General features: G+C 35.3%; 2 long non-coding RNA genes across 2 annotated transcripts; both read right to left on the bottom strand.

The window, feature by feature from the left end:
• Positions 1-23: 23 nt before the first annotated feature.
• LOC122281002 lies at positions 24-20,074 on the bottom strand. The gene is made up of 4 exons (XR_006230114.1): positions 19,827-20,074; positions 19,583-19,711; positions 18,836-18,892; positions 24-792 (listed from the first exon to the last, which is right to left on the bottom strand). It is a non-coding gene; the product is annotated as an uncharacterized LOC122281002 (long non-coding RNA).
• LOC122281003 lies at positions 1,545-17,970 on the bottom strand. Its single transcript, XR_006230115.1, has 2 exons — positions 17,884-17,970; positions 1,545-1,878 (listed from the first exon to the last, which is right to left on the bottom strand). It is a non-coding gene; the product is annotated as an uncharacterized LOC122281003 (long non-coding RNA).
• Positions 20,075-24,922: the final 4,848 nt, after the last annotated feature.

Genomic DNA, 24,922 nt, shown 5'->3' with positions numbered 1-24,922 from the left:
CACTTGAAATCTCCTCAAAAATATTTGTAAGAAACTGACTTATTTTCTTTTTTTACAAAGAAACTGACTTTTATTGATTTGCATTAGAAAATACAAGAGATCGATTACATACTGTATATTTCTAGAGTTATTATAACAGAGTTTGCTAGATGGTGTGCCAAATGGTTTACATCCCTTTTGACATGTCTGAACCTCTATTGTTGTATGTCAGATAGCAAAGACCGAGAGTCTTGTATTATGCCCACATTAACTACTATGATCTTCACCATCTTTCTATATCGCTTCCACTACATTTTTTGCTTTACCTTCAAAAATAGTTTCTCCAAATCTTAGTTCCAAGCATGCAGAAAGATACAGCCAAGAAAGATCCACAACATTCAGCAACTTGTAGTGTTGGATTTCCATGCTTTGGTATTAGCCAAGAAGCTAAGACATCTTTAATAAAAAAAAAAAAAGGCTAAGACATCTCCTTTGTTATTTCTGTTTATAATGCAATTCCCATGATCGATCTTTCTCCTTGTGCTATCTATCCAAAGCTATGTCCCAATTTGGCTTAACAATGTTTGTGAACTGTCCTGCTGCAAAACTCCTTCAAAATTTGTTCAAAATCTACAGCATCTAAACCGCAACATAGAAGTATGACAATGTCCATATATATAACTTAGGCCAACTAGACTACTGCATTTCCGAATCTTTACTGCACATACTCCAGACATCTTTGGCTGAAGGACATTCCCAAAAGAGATGTTCTATAGATTCTTCATCCACTTCATATAAAGGACAAACTACTTCCTGCACAAGACATTTCTTATTAAGATTTTTTTTGGAAAGTGGAAACACATTCATTCATAACATCAATTACAGTTATGGCTTTTAGCCTACACATGAGTAGAAACATAATTTGGGGTAGAAACAATATATATCAGTTATGTTTGGAGAGAAACAACCTCTTTAGCTAGAATATGTGCTACCCCATTAGCTTCATGTTTAACATGTCTAATCTTCAACTCAAAACAGAACACAACAACTTAATTTCATTTGTGATATAGCAGAAATTTGCTACAAGTGAATCCCTTTGTGAAATTGCATTAAGAACTCTAGCTGAATCTTCTTAAAAAATAACCTGGTGCAGACAGAGATCATTGCAAAATTTAGTTGCTTCTAAAAGACCTTGAGCTTCAACTATTAAAGGCTGGACATAGAAAACAAGGGGTTTCATTTTAGAGACTAGATCAGATCCAGTGATGTCTCTTACAACAACACCAATACCAATCCTATTGTCATCAGATCTAATTGCAACATCCCAGTTAACCTTAACCTAATACTCTGGAGGGGTTTCTCAAAAAGGAATTGTAGATTGAGTGTGTGACACCCCCAGATTTTCATTTGGGATTGGACGGACATCTGAAACGTCAGAACATGCAACACAAGATTACCTACTTCCGTTCATAACATATAAGATGCAATGTTCTTAACATGCATCTAGCATCATGCAATATTCGCAATGGATAATATTTTTTTTGAGCAATACTATGCACCAAACGTATAATATCCCAAATAGTTAAATTGTAATCCAAGCATACTTAATAAAATAAACATCCACGATTTCAATATGAGTCTTAGAAGACTATTATCTCAAAAATATGGAAGACCAGACTCTATATTTACATTACCAAAATACATTATTGAGGAAGTTCGTTGAGTAACTCATGTAACTTGACTAATGAGGTTAGAATACTATCCAAAAACTAACTATGGGTGCTATAAGCTCCACGTCCTGTCTGTGGCGTCTAGTCAACCTCATCCAGTCTACTAATATCCGCTCCCTGCTCTGATTCTGACACATTGCCTACCATTCGAGGGGAATGGTAGTTTTCACTACCACGGTGAGATTTGATTATAAATCTCAGTAAGTTAACAGGAAACTCTCACACATGTTAATGATACATGCATAACAGTAAAAATATGAATGAATAATTAAAGTCGTAAGTAAGCATAGTATAACTTGACATATAGCATGGTGTAACTGACATAACGTGAACTGAACTTGACTTAACATGACATGAATTTGAACTTAAAACATAACATGGACTAGCAGCATAACATGAACGTGAACTTGAAATATAACATGGACTTGGAACATAGTATGAATGTGAATATATAACATAAACATGAACTTGAACTTAACAAAAACTTGAGCATAATATGACACAAGTGTAAACTTGATACATAATGTGAACGTGAACATAACATAACATGAACGTGAACTTGAACATAACATGGCATGAACGTGAACTTGAAACATAACGTGAACATGAACATAACATGTACATGAGCATAACATAACATAACATGAACTTGATCTGAAACTTATTCTTATCTCATGAGGTCACCATGATTGCTTATTCTTAACTTCTTGACATGAACTTGGACTTGAATTCTAACAATCAAAATGATTCTGCCAGTCGTTTCATCAGGAATAGTAAACAATCAGAATGATTTCGCCAATATATTCCATTAGAGATACTCATACAATCAGAATGATTCCATCATGAGTATTTTAAAAAATCATGTACCCTAACAATTAGAATGATTATACCAGGAGTACATAGTAATACTCTGACAATCAGAATGATTACATCACAAGTATTTTAAATCACGTACCCTAGCAATCAAAATGATTACACCAAGAGTACTTACTAATACTTTGACAATCAGAATGATTACATTACGAGTATTTTAAAAAGATCACTTACCCTAGCAATCAGAATGATTACACCAGGAGTACCTAGTAATACTCTGACAATAAGAATGATTACGTCACGAGTATTTTAAAAAATTATCTAACCTAGCAATCAGAATGATTACACTAGGAGTACCTAGCAATATTCTGACAATCAGAACAATTACATCACAAGTATTTTAAATAAGATATCCTAACAATCAAAATGATTACGCCAGGAGTATTTGCATAACTAAACTTGAACTGCATTCTGACAATCCAAATGATTTTACCAAAAGTACCTCGTGTCAATTACAAATGGAGATGCTCGGATAATCATAATGATTACATCATGAGTATCCTAGACATAACTGACTTGAACGTAACTTGAAAGACATGACTTACTTGAGATGGAAACATTTCGTGACATGACCGAACATATAATAGATATCATACTTAACATAACATACTTGCAAGAGTGAATATTACATGATATGACATACATGTAACATATGGCATACTTATAACATATAACAATACATGACAAAATAGATTATGTAACTGATAAATATTCATTGACAGAATAAATCATGCATAACAGATAAACATATAATGACGTGGCATGGCATGATATATATGATAACATACATATATAAATTGTAGTTCCCTTATCCATCACACATACATAATAACCTCGTTTGTTATAGTAAGTTAAGAGCTAACTTATCTCATTTGTTGTATTTTATGAAAATAAAGCGTGAAACACGAGAAACTGCAAAAATATATTCTAAAAGTTAAAAATTTAATCACTAACAATTAGAAGAATGAAAACAAGATAACTTAAAGTAAAATTATCATTTTACCCTCTACATGTGGAAAAATGACTATTTTACCCTCTGCATGTAGAAAAATGACCATTTTATCCCTAACTTAAGGATTTCACATCATAACTCCAAAAATTTTTAAAATCTGCATTCCTCATATAAATTTTGCCCTAAACTCAAATATTAACTCAAAAAAATTTAAAACAAATCACAACTATGAAAAACACATTATGGCTGAAACATCTATAGGCCATTTCTCTTGGTTTCTGTTGCAATGCCTTCCAACTTCAAAACTCATGATTAAACCAAAATTTTGCAACAACGATCTTCCTATCCTAAGTTTAAAACCATAATTAAAACATCCATTTATAAAAAGCTAATAATTAACACCAAACTTTTTGTAAAAAGATCCAAACCCTTGAATCACAAGCTTTGACCCTAAATCAAAACATTTTCAAGAATCCCAAAAAAATCAAATCTTACTTACAACATATTTATAACATCATCCTAAGATAAACCATGCTTTAAATCATCAAAATAAAGTCACCAAAATCACAAAATAACACGTGGAGTTTTTGGTTTTACACTTAGTCCAAAAACATAATCTTTTTTTTTTTAATTTTTTTAACTAGCTTTGATCAATCTCTTGATCGATGGCTTAAAAAGATGAGATCTTTAAACTAAAACATCACATGGTTAAAAAATGTGTTCTAAAGAAGATACAACCATTAAACTTAAAATCACATGGCTAAAAATCAATAAAACATGAATCTAACCCAAAAACATCAAATCGTAGGGCTAACCGAAATCCTCTTGCATAGAAAAATTATATCTTTTAAAATAATACTAATATCTTAAAAATAACATCCTAACATGAAAATAAGAGACTTGGATTATCATATAAAAATATCAAAGCCTTTAGAGTAAGTTCAAACCACGAAATATTCAAACTTTCTCCAAATAAAAACTGTTTTCCACTTTCAGTTTTCAAGTTTCTAGATCTAAGAAAATATATCATCAAAAGCTTTATTCATGCAACAAAAACTCAATGAAAACTCTTAAACACATGTTAATACAATCCATAAAAGTTTTGGACCAAGATATGTCCATTAGCTTGGTCAAAAATTTCAAAACATAACATACTCTCTAGTTTCATGCCCAAAATGACCTTTCCATGGTTAAAAATACTTTTGACCAACCAAATGACTATAGAATAATACGAATAATATTTCTAAGGAAAGTATACTCAAATAAAAACAACGTTTATGAAGGAGTCATTGTGTGAAAATACTTACAAGGGGTCAAAAATCTCCACGCCAAAAGACCTAGAAATTTGCCCGAGAGAGCTCTTTTGGGTTTCTCTCTAAGAACGGGGTTAAGAAGTGATTAAAGGGAAAGAAGTGTGTCTTGCATGACTCTAGAATTCTAGAGGGGGAAGATATGGGCTTGAATGACCCTTGATTGGAGGTGGCTATGTACATAAAGTGGAGAATAGTGAGGGGCAAAGGACTACTTGCAGAAGCTGTGAGGTAAGGAGGTTGATGAGGGGGGTTTCTACATCACATCAAGGTATTATTGGGTGCAGCCAGGGGCAGTGGATGATTTTTCATGTGGGAGAGGAAACTTCTTCAAGAAACTTTGTCAATGTGGCTAAATTCGTGGGCCTCAACCAAGTGGGCTTCAATTTGGGGTTTAAAGGGGGTTTGGTTAGGGCTTGAGATGCTATCAAGCTCAAATCTAATTTTTCTTGGACCAATCAAATTTTCAAGGTGTAAAAGGTTGGATAATGATTTCTTAACAAGAATTTGAGAAATTAATACCATGTGGAAGTGATTTAATCAAGTGATTAAACACAATGGTAGAAATTGGATCAAAAAGGGTTTGAAGGCCAACTTTAGGGTTTGGGGAAACCGTTTAGGGTTTCGGTTTCAACCAAGCTTTTGGGGTTTCAATTGGATTCCAACCATTTAGCGTTTCACTAGGTTTGAAACCCTCTTTGATTTGGCTCAATTTGGTTGATCATATGAAAAAGAGTTTTGCTTAGATGGCATGATCTCACACCTTAGTTTCCTTCACAAATCCATCTAATTGTTCCTCTTTATGCCAAGTGTCTAATACTATTCACTATGTGTGGCGAAGACCTTCCCAAGTGTTCAAATAAAACTTCTTTAACCTAATTTGGATATTCCACATTGTGATTTTGAAAACATTGCAGTTAGTACGCTTATCGAGGCTACTATTTATAACAAAAAAAAATGCATAATAAACTTAGTACTGAAAAGTCCTAAATATTCATATTAACTTACAGTAAAAATCGTTTACCAAAACTCAACATCGAAGTGCCCCTAAAAGTAATTTCATAGTTTCGAATAGGCATTTCGTTCGAAATTATAAAAATGAGTTATTACGTCATAAAATCTTAAATAATCAATTGAGTCTAGTGGCACAGACCATAACATATTTTGACACTTTTAACTATTTCAAATAATTAAAATTGTAATTCTGTCACCATAATGAGTGATAACACTGACTATGTTGACAGACTAAAACTTATGCGATTGGTTGATTCATGAAAACTTATGCGGTTTTCGTGAGATTCCTAAAGTCTATAGAAATTCTACCATTGAATTTCTAGCGAGTTGTTACAGAGTGTTCATAGATGGTTTTCTTAGAGTCTCCATGGCAGCTTCATACTCAATACATGCTTTGAGAGCATTATTGTAGAGAGTAACAAGATGTTGAAAAGTGCCTTCATAGATCAAGGAATTTCTCCTAAGCCATATGAATCTAGCCAAATAAGAGAATAGAACCACATCCTATAGAGATAACCGATCCATTAGCTGGGAGAAACTAACATCAAAAGCTTTAGTTGTAATAGAGGCCCTTCGTAACATCTTTTTCCTAAGAAACCAAACATCTTGTGTTGCAGGGCAAGACCAAATAACATGACCAAGAGTTTCCTCTTCTTGCAGACAAACTGGTCATAAAGAGTCAACAACCATCCTTCTTTTGAATAGATTTAATTTTGTAGGGAGAGCATCTATACATGCACACCACATTAAAACTCTCACTTTAGGAGATACAGGCAAGTGCCAGATTTCCTTCCATATATGTTGCCATTCATAATTTCTTGAGGATTCATCTTTACTGCTCATGTGAAATTGCATAGTTAAATGGTATGCACTCTTGACTGTATATTATCAATTTGAAGTACTACACCATACTAACTAATTAGAACTCCCACTAGGGCTCACAGGTTCTTGCAATATATGAGTCAAATCATCTTTGTTAAAAATTCATTGCAACAAGTCTTGTTTCCACCAACCCTCAGATGTGTCAATAAGATCAACAACTCATGCTTCTATAGATAGGGTACTCACAAGTGATTGCACTTAATGGGAGCTTGAATTTTGGAGCCACTTATCCTACCAAATAGAAATTGCCATCTTGAACTCTCCAAATGAGGCCATCCTTAAGCTTATAAGTACCTTGCCAAACGCTTCTCCAAAGAAAGAAGATTTGGTGCCCAAAATTGATTTTTTAATGGTTGAGTTAGGAAAATATTTAGCTCTACAGATCTTAAGATTTTGTCTATTGGGTAGGGGTGTAAAAAAATACTGGTAAACTGGACCGGACAAGATTGAACCAGTGGGTTAGGTCTGGTATCGTACCAGGTTTAGTTCGATCTGGTACCGATTCAATTTTTCGCAAATCGGTCCTATTCTAAGTTTTCTTTTTCTAACACCAGACCGAACCAAATCGGTTCATATATATTTTTAAAATTTTTATATTGTATAAAATATTTTTTATATGCTTTTTTATTATATATAAAATAATTGTATACTATATTAGAAATTACTAATTAATATTATATTAAATTTTAAAATTCCATAAAAAGAACTATATGTTATTATATACTATCTCTAATATAATTATAATATATATTTTAATTTATTATAATATATTATCACTATATTATTATATACTATATATAATATATTATAATATATAATAAATTGAAAAAATTGTATTAGACCCAAATCGGTAAAACCAGAATTAGCTTCATTTCCATAACATACCCGTGACCGCCAATTACTGAAAAACTACCCCCACTCTCTCGAACGCTTCAATTTGAATCCTTAGTAGAGTCAGTACCAATGCTTTTAGGTTCAGCCTCTCTTGAGGGTGGGGTGGAAGTAGCTGCCCAATTACTTTTTTTGTGCTGAGAAAAATCATTTCTTCCACAAACCTGCTCTAGGAAAAATGTTGATTGGCAGAATTCTTCCACTGAAATGAAGAAATTGAGCCGATTCAATCAGTTGTAACATGAACATCCTTCACTTCCATGGAATTGCCAAGGTTTGGGCATCCGAAGGGTTTTGAAGGTGATTCGAGTCCCAACCTTTACACAGCCAACTGTGGACCAGCAGTGGGACTTTCTTACTACTCCAATGCCTCAGTTTTTGGTGCCTTTGGGATACTCAAAGGTGTCTTTGCGGCTGACGATAGTGGTGCTTGTGTTATTATATCTTATCGTGATGAGAGTTCCACCACAACTGCATCGGAAGCATTTGATAGACACCCTTGTCCTAACCTTGGAGGCCGTTTGATGGGCACAATGGTGAACCACGTTTTAAAGATCCCTTTCAAGTTCCAAATGGGCCAATCACAAGTTAAAAGTTAAGAAGATCAATGAAACAATGCAATGATTGGTGCAATCTACTTGGGCCGAGTTTGCAAATTTATTAAGCAAGCCCCCAACATTCAAGATGGGCTTGAAAGAAGAATAACTAGTTTTAATCCAAGTGATACAAGCTATAGAGGGGGGTGGCATAGCCTAGTAGTTTAGTGTAGACTTTTTTATTTCATTAAGTATAGGCATGTGGGCCTATTTTATGTTTCTATTTTTAATTCATTAAGTGGACTTCTTTTATTAGATATAGGAGTGTAGTTTAGGATGTTTTGGACTTGAAGATGTTTAGCCCATATCTTTTAATTAAGAAAGGCCTTAGTCGGCCCTAGGATTTCATGGATGGGTTTAAAAACAACTTGTAGCCGCATTTTGAAGGTTGTTGAATGTGAATGAAGTTTTCTTCATAGAGAATTTCAATTTTCTATACTCTTTTTTTTCTTTTAAAGAATAGACGAAGGTCACATGTCCATGAGTGACCCCCTCCCAATTTTATTAAAAACCCTCACTTGTGATAGAGGAAAACTGTGATAACATGCAGAACACTTGGGATTTATAGATATTCAAATAAAACATACCAAATATAAAAAATATCTGAAAATAAACAAACAAAACAATAAACTATAAAAAAACAATAAAACCAAACTAAACAAGCCTATAAAAACCAAAAAACCAAAGAAACTAAGTCCTCAGACAGGGAAAGCCCAATTTATCAAGATGATGGACACTTCCCAACATCTGTGGCAAATTTTGATATCCTACGTAAGTCAAATTCCAACCCAACTCACCTTTCCTTGATAGGAAATCTCCTGCTTGATTAGCTTACTGAAATTGATACACAATCATAAAGTTGACTCCTTCAAGAGCCGTAAGTAAATAATCACAATAATCCCAGAAATACCACAAAGTGCACTTACCTGCATGAAGCTAATGCACAACCACCTTAGAATGACATTCAATAATTACATTAAAAAGATTTAGCTAGTTACATAACACAATCCCCTCTGTAATATCCCTTAACTTAGCCCCATTATTAGTACATTGGCCAAAATGAATGGAATAAGCTCCCCGTACTGTACCAACTTCATTTTTCTCTACTTGTTCTTGATTGAGATAAGAACTTATCAAAGGCAAACCCTTTGTGATGTTCTCACCAAATCAAGGTTCTTGAAATAAGATTTCAATGGGTCTAGATCTTCTTGACTTGATTCTTGGCTTTCTTGGGTAAGTTTTTGATTTGATTGTTGGTTCAAGGGATTTCAATAATTTGGGTTCATATCATTTGGTATTCAGAGCTCATGCTCCAAATTAAGTCTGATTTGTTCTTTTTAATTCTTGCATCTGGGTTTTGTCTTAAGCGTGTTCTAGGGTTTTCTATTCTGATATGCGATTCCCTCTTCATTCTTGTTAATTTTGTGTTTTTAAATTCAGATCTATGATTTTTATAATTGATTACTCGTGTACTTGATTTAAGTATTTAGATTTGCAAATTCTTTAAATGAATATACAAATCTTTGCTTTAATTTCTAGATCTGTTATTTCCATATTTGAATTCCATTTCATTTTCAATTGTCCTTTGTCTATTTCCATTTCTTGTTGTTGAAATCAGATCAATCTTCTTCAGAAATTGCAATTATTGCTGCTGCTTGTGACCGAATTTGTATTAAAAAAAAAGAGGGCAACGTATTCAAAGTTTGCTGCATAGTTATAAAAAAAGAAAGAAAGAAGGTAGTGTATTCAAAGGTTGCAACATAGTTATTAAACAAAACAAAAAAAAGGAAAAAAAAGAAATGGCTATTTGATATGCCTTGCAATCCAAAATTGAAGTGATTTGGTGTTGATTGATATTTATCTTCAAAGGGGTCAAATATATCATTTTTAGTATCTTGTTTCCTAATTACTGTTTTCTTGTACAAATTTTTCGAGATCCGTGTTATTTTATTCCTTGCTTGTTTCTCGAATCTATTCTTGTTGGAATAATACAAGGTTAAAGTTTGTGTCTTGATTTAGTTCAACTAGTTCTTAAAGAACTTGAAAGGGAAAAGAGGTGAGGTAAAAGGCAAGAGTGGGTGAGAATAGTATTGGAAAAGGCTAAAAGAGTGAAACACGAGTGGAGTGACAATATTTGAACGTAAACACGTAAGAGAGTGTGTGAGGTTTTATCACTAACATTCTTATTTTGTAGCGCATTAAAAATATCTCATAAGAGTGACTCAATACTTAAGGAGGAGGCAGATAACTCATTATTTGTGTTGTAAGCCATGCAACAACAGTTTGAACGATTGAATTTGGTGTTGGGGGAGGTGAGGGCTATGATGGATCAATAAGAGGTAGTGATTATAAATCTACAAGGTGAACGAGATAGGAGGAGACATGAGTCTAGCGTTGAAAATGAGTATGAGAATGAAGAAGATGATGAGGATGAGGAAAACATATCATCTAAAGTTGGAATAGGTGGAATGGGCAGACCTAGAGGAGGTAGACGTGGAAGAGGACCTAGGAGAAATCCAAAGGGTCAATATGTGATAGATAGGAACCTTGGGAGCAACAAAATTAAAATACCGTCTTTCCAAGGTAGGAATGACCTTGAAGTCTATTTGGAGTGGGAGAAGAAAATATAGTTGCTTTTTTATTGTTACAATTATTTAGAGGAGAAGAAGGTGAAGCTAGTGATAATTGACTTCACTGATTATTTGGTTGGATCAATTAGTGACCAATAGGAGAAGGAGTCATGAGAGACCTATAGAAACATGGGGTGAGTTGAAAGCTCACATGAGGTGGAGATTTGTATCTAGCCACTACTATAGAGATCCCTACCAAAAATTATAGAACCTTACAAAAGGGTCTAGGAGTATAGAGGATTACGATAAGGAGATAGAGGTGGCTATGATTTGGGCTAATGTAGAGGAGGATTGAGAGGCCACAATGGCTAGATTTTTAAGTGGTTTGAATAGGGACATAGCCAATGTAGTTGATTTGCAATATTATGCGAAGGTAGAAGATATGGTGCACATGGCTATGAAGGTGGAGAGGCAGTTAAAGAGAAAGGCGGCAGCAAGGTATACTTTAGTCTCTAGCACTCCTTGGAAACTAAAGTGAGATAGAAATGATCGAGCCATAACAAAGGGGAAGGTTGAACCACCAAAGGGAAAAGATAAGAGAACTAGTAAGAACAAACCCAAGGTAGATTTTCAACCTTCAAGGAATAGAGATATTGACTGTTTTAAATGTTTGGGTTCAGGGCACATCGTGTCTTAATGTCCAAACAAGCGGGTGATGGTTATGCATAACACTGGGGAGGTGATGACTAAAAGTGATGATGATAGTGATAAGATGCGCGAGTTGATGAATGCTAGTGATGATGATGGAGTGGAATACCCTGTAAAAGGTGAGTCTCTTGTTACCAGGCGTTATCATAATACACAAATTAACGTGGATGATATGGAGCAGCAGAGAGATAACATATTTCATACTAGATGTTATGTAAACAACAAGGTGTGTAGCTTGATTATAGACAGGGGAAGTTACACCAATCTAACTAGTACCACCCTAGTTGAGAAGTTGAGCTTACCTTTACTGAAACATCCTAGACCTAATAAGTTGTAGTGGTTGAATGAATGTGGAGAGGTCAAAGTCAATAAGCAGTTTTGGTAGCTTTTACCATTGAGAGATATAGTGATGAGGTGCTTTGTGATGTAGTTCCTATGCATACTTGCCATATTTTATTGAGAAGGCCGTGGCAATATGATAGGTTGCCGCCCATTAGGGGCATTGAGCATCAAATTACGGAGGAGATGCTGAGAAGGTATAGGTTTATTTTATTGAGAAGGCTATGGCAATATGTTATAGGAGTTCGAGGATGTATTTACGGAGGAGATGCTGAGAAGGTTGCCGCCCATTAGGGGCATTGAGCATCAAATTGATTTCATACTTGGAGCCATTATTCTAAACCAACCAGCCTATAGGAGTAATCCAGAGGAGACAAATATGCTTCAAAGGAAAGTTAAAGATTTGATGAGCAAGGGATATGTGAGAGAAAGCATGAGCCCATGTGCAGTACCAGTGCTACTAGTGCCAAGAAAGATTGGGACTTTGAGGATGTGCGTTGATTGCAGAGTGGTCAACCATATTGCAGTAAAGTATCATCATCCCATTAGTAGATTAGACTATATGTTTGATGAATTGAATGACTCATGTATTTTTAGTAAAATAAATCTTAAAAGTGGATACCATCAAATTATAATGAAATATGGATGAATGGAAAACTATTTTTAAGACTAAATATGAACTTTATGAATGGTTGCTTATGCCATTTGTACTTACAAATGTGAGTAGTACTTTCATGAGATTAATGAACTATGTATTATGTGCGTTCATAGGCAAATTTGTAGTTGTCTACTTTGATGATATCGTAGTATACAACAAGAACATAGATGAACATATTGAGCATTTAAGATGTGTTGAGATGTGAAAAGTTGTATACTTTTTTTAAGAAATATACCTTTTGTACGGAAAAAGTTATTTTTCTTGGTTATGTTTGTACAAAAGGTTTTTTTATCTCACATCTCTTCTTCAAGTTCCCAAGAAGCTTCATTTGTAGAGTGATTATTCCATAACACCTTAACCATAGGAATGGTCTGAGTCCGTAATACATGTGCTTTCTTTTCTATTAGACAAATTGGTTCTTCGGCATAAGTCAAATCTTCTTGAATCTACAATGGCTCATAGTCAAGAATGTGGGTGGGGTTGGGGATGTACTTTCTCAACATGGAATACATTATGCACCCCCACATGAGAAGTGGGAGTGCTACCCTATAAGCCACCAGTTCAACTCGATCAAGAATCTCAAAGGGCCCGATATATCTAGGGCTCAACTTGTCCTTCTTCCCAAACCTCATAACCCTTTCAATGGTGCTATCCTTAAAAACACTTTGCTTCAGACCTCAAACTCTAACTCATGTTGGTGACTATCAGCATAACTCTTTTGCCAGCTTTGAGCTGTTTTCATTCTAGCTCGGATGATATCTATCTTCTCTGTGGTCTTCTGGATGATTTTTGGCCCCAAAATCTTTGTTTCAGCCACTTCATCCCAAAACAACATGGTTTGGCACCTTCTGCCATACAATGCCTCATAGGATGCCAGTCCAATACTAGCCTAGAAGCTATTATTATAAGCAAACTCGACTAATGGTAAATGTTGCAGCCAAGTTCCCTTGAAATCCATCACACGTGCCCTCAACATGTCTTATAAGATTTGAGTAGTCCTTTCTAACTATCCATCTGTCTGAGGGTGAAAAGCAACACTAAAGTTCAACTTAGTACCCATTGCCTCTTGTAAGCTTGGCCAAAACTTCAAAGTGAAACGGGGGTCTCTATTCGACACAATGGATACAGTTACCCCATGCAACCTCACTATCTCCCACACATACAACTCAACTAGTTTCTCTAGTTTATAAGAAACTTTAATGGGCACAAAGTGAGCGGTCTTCGTTAAGCAGTTTACAATCACCCAAAAAGCATCTTGTTCACTCAATGTCCTTGGTAGGCCTAATAAAAAATCAATGGAGATATGCTCCCACTTCCATTTTGGAATCTAAAGGGGCTGTAACAATCCTGTTAGTCTCTAATGCTTCACCTTCACTTGTTGGAAAATTAGGCACTATTTCAAAAATTTGGCAATTTCTCTTTTTGTACTATTCCACCAGAAAGGCTCTCTCAAGTCCTAATATATCTTGGTGCTCCCTAGGTGAACTATCTATAAAGAATGGTGTGCTTCCTCAAGAATTACCCTTTTTAGTTCGTCATTAGCTGGCACACACAATCTACCTCTGAACCTCAAAGCTCCATCCTCAGAAATACAAAAGTCAAGTTTTTCTCCATTCCCAGCTTCTTCTACTAGCTTCACCAACTCTGAGTCCACTTTCTGAGCAGCTTTGATTCTATCTACCAAGGCTGGTTGCACAATCAAACTAGCCATGAAAGTACTTGTATCACTAGTGATGACCTCAATATCAACACTTTCTAGATCCATTAACAACTGGCGTTGAGTGGTAAGGGCTGCAACTACTGGGCCCATTGTCTTCCTACATAAGGCGTCGGCTACAACATTGGCTTTGCCTGGATGATAATTGATGGTGCAGTCATAATTCTTGATCAGTTGAAGCCATCTCCTCTACCTCATATTTAATTTCTTTCAGGTGAAGAAATATTTCAAACTCTTGTGATCCATATAAATTTTGCACTTTTCCCCATAGAGATAGTGCCTCCAAATTGTAAGTGCAAAAATGATTGCAGCCAATCCCAAATCATGTGTGGGATAATTTGGCTCATATTCTTTTAGTTGATGTGAGGCGTATGCTTTAACCTTCCTGTGTTGCATCAAGACACAAGCCAATCAATTTTTGAAGTATCATTGTAAACTACAAATCCTACCCTTGCAGTGGGGGATGTTAACACCAGAGTTGTCACTAATCTCTGTCTAAACTCTTGGAAACATTCCTCACACTTTATTGTCCATTCAAGCTTGTTATTCTTTCTGGTGAGTGCAGTGAGAGGAACTACTATCCTGGAGAAACCATTCATGAATCGACGGTAGTAACTTGCCAATCCCAAGAAACTTCTAACCTCATGAATATTCTTTAGTGTCGACCAATTTACTATTGCTTCCACTTTCCCTAGCTCCACTGAAATACCATCTTTTGAAACCACATGCCCCAGAAATGCGATTGAATCTAACCAAAATTCACACTTCTTCAATTTAGCAAATAACTGTTTATCTGTAAGTGTCCTGAGTACCATCTTCAATTGTTCTTCATGCTCAATCTTGCTTTTGGAGTATATCAGTATGTCATCAATCAAGACAACTACAAACTTATCCAAAAATTCTGGAACATCTTGTTCATCAAATCCATGAATATTGCTGAGGTGTTAGTTAGGCCAAAAGACATGACTAGAAACTCATAATGACCATAACGACTATTGAAAACCGTCTTAGCCACGTCATCTACCATGATCCTCAATTGATGGTACCCAGATTGAAGATCAATCTTAGGAAATACCTGAGCACCTTGTAGCTGATCAAATAAATCATCTATACAGGGTAGAGGATACTTATTCTTTATGGTCACTCGATTAAGCTCCCTATAATCAATGCACATTCTCATCGATCCATCCTTCTTCTTCTTCACAAAAAGAATAGGAGCTCCCCAAGGTGACACATTGGGCATAATAAAACCCTTGTCTACTAAATCTTGCAATTGCTCCTTGAGTTCCGCTAGCTCAGATGGTGCCATTCGATAAGGGGCTTTTGAAAGGGGTGTCGTGCCTCAGACTAACTCAATGGCAAACTCTACTTCCCACTCAGATGGTGGTCCAAACAAGTCTTCAGGAAACACCTTTGGATAATCTCTCACGATTGGAATCCCTTCTAACTTCAACTCTTCTTTTGGCGCCCCTACTACACAGGCTAAAAATCCTTGACAACCATCACATAGCAGTTTACTAACATGCACTGTTGAAATAACCAATGGAAGCAATCGTACTTTTGAACCCACAAATCGAAATTCATCGGTAAGAAGTCAACCAGTCCATACCTAGAATCACATCGAAACTAGTCATGCCAAAAATTATTAGATCAGCTGGCATCATCCTCCCTTCAATAGATAATGGACATCCACGGAGAATATTGTCACAAGTTATTGAAATCCCAGTCGGAGTTGAGACTACTAATTTGTAATTCAACCTTTCATCTTCCCAAGTGCAGAACTTGGCATAATTCAAAGAAATAAAAGAATGTGTTACTCCAGAATCAAATAATGCAGCAGCGACATTAGAAAACAAGGGAAGAATACCTGTGATCATGTTTCAAATAATCCATTGGTTTAAGGGTGAGAATTTGAATTAAACACAATGTTAATTGCGATCACATCATCCTTGTCTTCAGCCTCTCCAGGCGTCAATGTAAAGACTCGCGTAGGTGCAGTAGGACTTTGATTACTACCTCGCGGTGTCCCTCCAACCCTAAGTGTTGGTGGTGGTAAAGTGGTTTTGTTGCTATCCAATTGTAACTGACAATCCCTAAGATAGCGGCCCAACTTACCACAACAGAAACATATACTTGCCTCCGTCCAACGTGTACTCTGTCACATGTTCTACATCAATATGCTTGTGGGTTACCCCGAATTGGATTTTTCCCCAAGCTACTTCCTTCATTCCTCTTTTTACATGGCCCTTGATCCATGCCAGATGGAGTAGTCCTCTTCCTCTGACCATGCAGTGCAGTGCTTCTTTGAAGGCTTCTCTCAAACACTGTAGCCTTATTTGCCAACTCTGAAAAATTTTGGATTTGGAAGCCACTCACTCATAAATCTTTTTCTTCAGCCCCTGCTCAAACTTACGACACTTCTTCTCCACATCTGGGATTAAGTATGCAGCAAAACGTGCTAACTCTGTAAATCTAGATGCTAACTGGTGTATTGATGTAGCTCCCTGCACCAAAGTGGTGAATTCCATAGTCTTTTCTTCTCTAACCAAGCTTGGGAAGAAGCATTCCAAAAAAAATCTGCTTGAAATGCAGCAAACTGACTATTTCTGTTCCTTCAAATTCTTTGATGGGTCTTTCAGAAATCCACCATCTTTTTGCCTCCCCGGTCAGCTTGAATGTGGCATAAACCACCTTCTGCTCATCTGTGCAGGTAAGTTCTTGCAGAATTTCTTCTATATCCTGAATCCAATCCTCTGCCAGAGTTGGCTCACCCTCCCATCAAAATAAAGGAGGTGCAACTGGTTGAATTGTTCCACGGTACAACTTCCTTCATTAAAATTGCGTTTGCAACCTGAGGGATACTGTGCGAGATCATCGATTAGTTGGTGTGCCACTGCTCTTTGTACCTCAGAAGCACTCAAGTTTGCTTCCATTTCATTATTGGTCACGCTTAAATATGACATGCTTCATTCCCGTCGATGAGGTGGCATCCTGACATAAAGAAAAGAAATAGCGGAACCCGTAAAGTAAATATACATATAGACATATAATACTTTAGAGTTATTCTGGTTCCAATAGTATTTCTCTATCTCCAAAGTCTAAACATTTAACCCCATCAATCCTTTATATAAATTATCCGAAATCAAAACAACCCTTAACTAGCATGAAAGCAACTCATTAACCTATATATTCTATACCTCAAAATGATTCTTAAAATCTAAAAATTCTAAATCCTCAAATACCAATAAAATCATTTCTTATCGTCCCCTCCAATCCACCATCAAATCTGAAAATAATTTCCAAAAATCTTTCTATGCTCCAAAATCTCACATACTATAGTCTACAGAACCTCAAACCTGTCTCTAATACCAACTGTAATGCCCCATACCCAGATGGGTTAGAGATTTACTACCTGTCACTTATAAAATTTGTCACCCAACACATCTGAAATCTTCAAAGACTTCAAAAATAATAAATAATATCATATTTTCCATAGTTAAATGCATAATGATATCCATATAGTCATTACTATGAAACAACATAAATCAGGGGTCCATAATTTCCGATTAGTCTCAATAAAATAACTAATATGTCTTAAGTCTTACTAAACCCAAATATAATAATATATCTAAGGGACAACAAAAAATCCTTCTATTAACAGTACCTTAAGGTACCCAACACCTTATCCTCAGCTTCGCCTTGCTCACAATTTCTATTCCTGATTCTTAGCTAAATCATCCACATCATTTGAAAAATATTTGGAGATAAGGGAGTGAATTATCAATAACTCAGTAAGCAAAACATATACTAGTGTGTACAACATGAGCCATTTCACAAAGTTTCATATGTGAGATATAGAATCATTTCATTTTCATATGCAAATCTCAAAACATGTTATCAAGACAGAAAAACAAAGTGACATTTTAATCTTTTCATATTCAGAAAAAAAAAACAACTGTTCATATTTAAAAACACTTTGGCATAATATAACTGAATATTCTCATCTTATCATATCGTATCGTATCGTATCATATACCATGTTTAAACCCCGTTGTAGGATTGTGTTATCCCCGATGTCCAAACCAGGCAGTATCATATTGTGAAATTTTCTCTTTTTCAATCTCGGATCCCCAAGTGTGCACACAGGAAAGAACACATAAAAGACTATTTTATTTCAAAGTGGTTGCAGTCATATCATATCATGTTGGTACCAAACATATCACGCGAATCAGAACCATATTTAAAATCAAAATAATAACATATAAGTATGCCAAAGGTTTTTTATATTCATATCATATCAAATCACGTGCGGAACACATTCATATCATTTTCAAATGATCAATAACAGATCCAACACATTTCATATCACATGAATAAAAATCACAAATATCATATTCGCTCTTTTTCACATTTCAGAACATGTCAAATATTACTCATGTCTACACTTTTCATATCAAAAAGCATTTTCTCTTTCATCTAAATTTTATGAGTGAATGTAGAACATATAACTAAAGTTATTTTCACATTTTCTTTTCAAAACTTAACATGCACATTTTTACAAACCAGCCTCAGTTTATTTCTTTTTTATGCAAATCGAGCATAGAAACCCCACTTACCTGACTCTTGTAGCGTATTATCGATGTTTAGAAATTGTCTAGCAGTGTCACAACCACCTGATCAAAAATGTTCAATCACAAGTTAGAACCCACACATAAATACTTAACTTAGCTAACAAATATTCCACCTTCACAAAAAAAAAAAAAAAAAAAAAAAAAAAAAAAAAAAAAAAAAAAAAACACATAAAACCAGTTGGGTAAGTACATGGAGCAAACAGTAACCAAAAAATCCCATGACCAACCAACATCTATAATTCAAGCAATCATTCACGTGACTTATGACAAATCCAACACAGCCAGTCCAACACACTTCATTAATCAACTCGTCGAATAGACCATCCCAACAACCAAATATAAACTAAAAATAGCCTGAATATAATCACCAAAATAATAAATAAATAATCTATGCAGTCCCTTATTCAAATCTCCTAAACCTTTTCACAACTCTTATCACGACTCACATAATTGTCCTTAAGCACAACATTTATAAATTCGATCATCCAAACATAACCCAATAACAATCCAGCAATGATATCTTAGACACCAATCCATGAAACCAAGTGACTAGGCAAAATACCGAGAATATTTTATACCTAGTGACGTTAAGAAACAGGTGGAAAAGAAGGCAAAGCGTTAGTGCCCAAAAATGAAATCATCGTCCGATGCACCAACAATAATACCATTACTAAGATTCCTCCATGAAAGAATCACAAGATGAACTTATCAAATAAAGAGATCAGGCCTTACAAATGTGAGGGTCTCTGCAACCCCAAATCTGGAAAATATAACACCACTCGTAACCACCCAAAATTTACCAAGAGAAGAGAACAACGCGATAAAGGGAGAGACAACGTGACTGCGTTTTGAAATGCTTGGCTACACAACCAAAAATTCTGATAAGGTTCAGCAGCAAAACATACACAATCAACCCATTTCTAGAAGAAAAGCTAGAAGAAGGAAAAGAGAGGAAAGAAATCAAGCGAGATCCTACCGGTGTGCGGATTTGAGCACGAAAACAGATATGAAAAACTCCAAAATCATAACACGTAGAGATCACTGAAAGTGGGGCGGCGTGAGAGGGAGAGATGCACGATATTACTAAGAAGTTGAGAGCAGGAAAGGGTGAGAAATAACTGAAAGAAAATGAGTGAGGGGAGAAGAGATTTGGGGGAGAAAATAAGGGACCGCACGTGAAAATAGAGAGGAAATCGGGGAAGGAAGAAACTGTAAAAGGGAAGAAGAATCTTACCAATACGATGTCGTTTTGGCTTTTTAGTGCAGACTGGACCTAGGCTTGGGCTTGTGCAGCGGGCTTGAGTCTTACGACGTTCTCTCGAAAAATTTTGAAACTTTTTCTTTTCCACTTTGTGTTTGTGAGCTGGAATTTTTGTAAGGGATGATGATAATGTACTGAATCTGTTTTATTCTTTTTTATGCTTCTAGAGTGTAGTAGGTATTTCATTTTTATACTTCCTATGTACTTGACTGTGCATATTTTTGGTAATAAAATATTAAAATCTCTTATTAATTATCAAAAAAAATATCTATTGAATTATGTTAAAGAAATATTTCATTTTTGAGTCACAATTATAAAGTTTAGTCAGATATGACTAAGTGTTTTGCTTGCCACTGTAAGCTTTTATAATTGGTTTATAATGAAATGTTATCTTTTTTATCTTATTTAATGACATAATGAGTTCCCATATGTTTTTTATTTAGTTATATGTAAATTCTTATTTTTTGATTTTGCAATTACTATTGGATCATAGTACCAGAGCCAAGTAAATGAAATGTTGCTATATTAGTTCTAAGAGCCCTTTCCTTAGAGTGCCCTGTCTCTAGCCCCACCCACTTTGTGAGCTACCTACACCCTATGCTTTCTAGGTGGCCTCGACCACCCTCCCTTCCTTCTGTTTCCCTCCCCTTTCTTTTTCCTTACCTCTCTTCCCGCTTTCCCTTCTCTTCAACCCTTCCTTTTAGTGCTTTTTCTTCTTCCCATGTTTCTCCATCAGATCTATCCCTAACTAGTTTCGTTGATCTTGTGCCTCCTTGGGCTTGGTCCCAACCTTTTCTCCACCGGATGGAGTCTTTTTATGTGCATCCTTGCCCCATGCTTGGCCATTGACACTTGTGGAAGTCCTACATCATCTCAACAACAATTTTCTTGATGATTTGTGCCTTTTCTTCCCCCTGCCAGCAAGATTTACCATCAACAATACATCTAGGTGGCTGCATGGTAGTCTTTTAATGAGCCCAGATGGAAGGTCACTTCTTGCCAATCATTTGAAGGCACCTCGGCAGTTTTTTGTTGGCTCCCTTAAAGTGAAATAACCCTCCCATGGAGTGAAAAGGCTACCCCAGTATGCCTTGTTTGGAGCCTCCTCTAGGAGTATCATCTTCTGCCTTTTGTGGCTACTACCATTGGCATCACTACTGCTCTAGTTGGCCTCTCTCCTTTAGCTTGTGAGAAGTTTTATTAATTTGATCATTTGGCCCATTTTTTAAAATTTTATTTTGAGCTGTATGCCCAACTATTTTGTTGCATTGGTTATGGGTTCACTTCAAGCCCCTATTGCATCCCCTTGTGAGCCGTTTTTTTGTAAGGTTAATATAGTTTGTAATTGCTTAGAAGAAACTATTGGATTAGATTGAATAAGTCTCCCTCTCTCTATCTCTTGGCTTTTTATACACTTACCTGATGGTAAGCCGATAATCTTTTGTTTACAGATTGATCTGGTAAAGGACAGTGTGATCAGGAGGGGTTCAAGAAGGGTGTCTTTCACTTTTCGTAAGATGTTTGGAATTCCTTTCTAACCCATTCATTGCCAGATAAATTGACCTATATATTTTGGAAAGAACTTTGCTACTCATCGTCCTCACACACTACATACCACACTTATTTATTTATTTATTTTTGGTTTTATTCTTTTGAAACTAATTGAATTCTTCTATTCATCATACATATACCACACATTTGGTAAGAGGAAAAAAAATGTGTGGTGTGTGATATGTGGGCATGAATAGAATTTTTATTTTGGAAAATGATTGTGCAGGGCTAGGGCATGCAATACCCCCCATGCAGACCTTTTGGGAAAAAAAATGTAGGGTCCACATAGAAATTTCCATTTTTTGTGGTGAATCATTTTTTTCAAAGGGACTATTTGAGACTTGCATGTCCTAGACTTTTATCTACCATTACTTTTAACCCATTTGATTTCAATGTATATGCCAATTTTTTTCAATTTTTGGTTCTTGTTTTCTCCCATATGAACTATTTACTTTACTTTTTCCAAGTTAGAATGGATCATTGCAAATGTGAATTTCTCCAGTATTGTGATTCCCCGAAATGAGAGGATTTGTTTTTATATTGGTTGAGAATCAAAGGCTGACAATTCAATGCTCAAGCGTCTGCGTCACAACAATCATAATTGTTTGTAGGAAATCGTTAGTCTAGACTCTAGAGCGACACGATTGAAGTTGGACTCATTATCAAAGATGATACATTCTCTTATTTTTCGATGATTGCACAGATTATTCCTTCACTAAACTGATAACTTATATGAACAAATATACTAGTGCTTAGATGATAATTGATTATGCCCATTTTGAGGACATTATTACTTTTGACTCTACATATGACACTAACATCCAAGGCCTTTAGCTGTGCTTCTTGGTTTTGATTACCACAAAGGAATGGTGAATTTAATCGTGGGATTTCAAAGAATCGTTTTAGTTTTTATTTTTTATTTTTTAGGATTTGCGTTTGTTTATTTTTCAGGATTTGTGTTATATATTTTATTATTTGTATTTTTTTAATATATATATATATATAAATGCTTTTAAAAAACAAATTACACCATTGGTACAATTCCTTGGTGGGTTGGTTTTCTCGGGGTCCTGGCATTATCCTTTGTTAAACAATTTTAGATTAGTAGAAAACATATTTCTAAAGTGCTTTCAAAATGATTATGGTGCTTTTCAATGTCTCTTCTATAGGTATTTTTCACCATAGATTTACCATTATATTAATTGAGATTCTTACTTTATATGGCTACATCATTTACCAAATTCTTCCCCACGTGAATTTCACTCTCATATTCACAAAAAGTAGTCTGAGGGGAAGAAAATAACTATCCTTCAAAATTTCAAGTTTTATTGTTGATTTTCTACAAAATTTCAAGTTTTATTGTTGATTTTCTTTGTGTATCAATTACATAATCCATGTAAAATATTGGCATTGCCTTAACTAGTGACTGTCCAACAAGATCTTGATCGGTTAAGATTGACTAAGGGCTTGTTTGGAATATGGGGATGTTTCATGATCTCATCTCATCCCATTCTATCTCATCTAATATCATGTCATGTCATCTCATTTTCTTCCCGAATATCATTCAAATACAAACACTTTTCAATTTTAAATCTTTAACTTTTTCATCAAATCATTATCTAATCATAGCAACTTTTCCAAACTTCCAAACAAAACACAAAACAATTCAAAAGTTTCAAATTCCAAAACAAAAATTATATTCTAAAAATATTTTAACCTTATAATATTTTTATTCAACTTTTATTTATTCTTTCCAAAAATCTCATAAAACATCATAATTCAAACCTTTTTTTAGTCAAGTTGACCGGTGCAAAACTGCAAGTGCACAGTATTGTAGTTTTATAGTAAAGTAATAAAAAGAGTATCGTCCTCCGGGATTGGTACCTTACGTTTGCCAAATACCAAAATTATACTAAACTTGATTTTATCTCAAGGAATCACTAAGATTTTTGTAGTTGCAATTTAAACTAAAATCGACTCACAGAGAAATATGCAAAGGAATTAAAACTGACGTTCGAAGATCAACTTAATGGGGAAGAAAACTTCTAGGAAAATCGATTTCACCTAATTCTTCACTATGCTTTTCTCATCCAGCTAACTTAATTTAATTCTCTTTTATCTATTAGCAAATCTCTAAATCATTCAAAAGCCTCTTTCGATAGTCAATTGGAAATGACTCTTGTTTATCAATTCACACAAGAATATGCAAATTTAATAAAGCAAGAAAGCAATAAAACCAATGATTTAATTACTACATAGGTTCATACAAATCTTTCGATCTCTATACTTACCTATGCTGAAATATTCAAGATCTACCCTATGATTCTCTCTTTCGATAGCAAATCACAAGATTAAAAAAATCATCTAATCAATGGCCAGTTAATTAGAAGCAATAAACTCAGAATAAATCAGATAAACAAAGAGAGAATTGCATTAAATTAGCGTAGACAATCAAGCATAGTTCGGAAATAGGTTACATCGTTTTCCTAGAATGAAGAAAAATTTGCTCATGCTAGAAATTGAATTCAACATAAACGAATTCACTATAATTGTTCTGAGAAGATTGTAAGAAAATAAACACTGAAAAATCCTCCTTGCAGCCGCAACTCGTCTTCAAAACCTCAAGGGAACGATTCAACGCTTTTCTCCTGTCCGTTCTCATGTATGATTCCAACGTATGTGCAATAATTGGAATTCCCTCTCTAAAACAGATGATTTGAATCCCTCTAACTATGTTTTTCTCTCCCAAAAAGTGTTCTCCAGTCAAAAGTCTCGGCCCTAGAGTGAAAAATTGCTTTTATATGGTGTGAAGGCGGAAAACCTTAAATCTGTCAAAATACAATGTTCGCTCGAGCGGGGTGTCGAGCGCGCATCGAGCGTTCGACTCTGTCTGATTTCGCTCGAGCATCCTATCGAGCGCACGTCGAGCGTTCGACTCTGCCTGATTTCGCTCGAGCGGCCAATGCCTCCGCTTGAGCGTTCTTTGTTTTTCAGCAACCCGCTCGAGCTCCTTGTCGAGCGGCAGTCGAGCGTTTGAATCTGCCTGAATTCGCTCGAGCGGCCAAAAGACTCCGCTCGAGCGAATTTGTAAAATCTGCAATATCAAATTTTGCAAGTCATCAAATACCCCCAAACTTACAACTTTGTTTGTCCCCAAACAAAAAGAAAAGCAAATGATAGTTTAGGCAATATCGACTTGACCCGAAAGAGAAGTATCATCACTCACCAAGCTTTTATGAATTTAGATTTCATCTCTAGTA

This window comes from Carya illinoinensis, chromosome 11 (genome assembly GCF_018687715.1).
Source record: "Carya illinoinensis cultivar Pawnee chromosome 11, C.illinoinensisPawnee_v1, whole genome shotgun sequence".
Taxonomy (NCBI): domain Eukaryota; kingdom Viridiplantae; phylum Streptophyta; class Magnoliopsida; order Fagales; family Juglandaceae; genus Carya; species Carya illinoinensis.
This window is presented reverse-complemented; position numbering and strand designations above follow the sequence as displayed.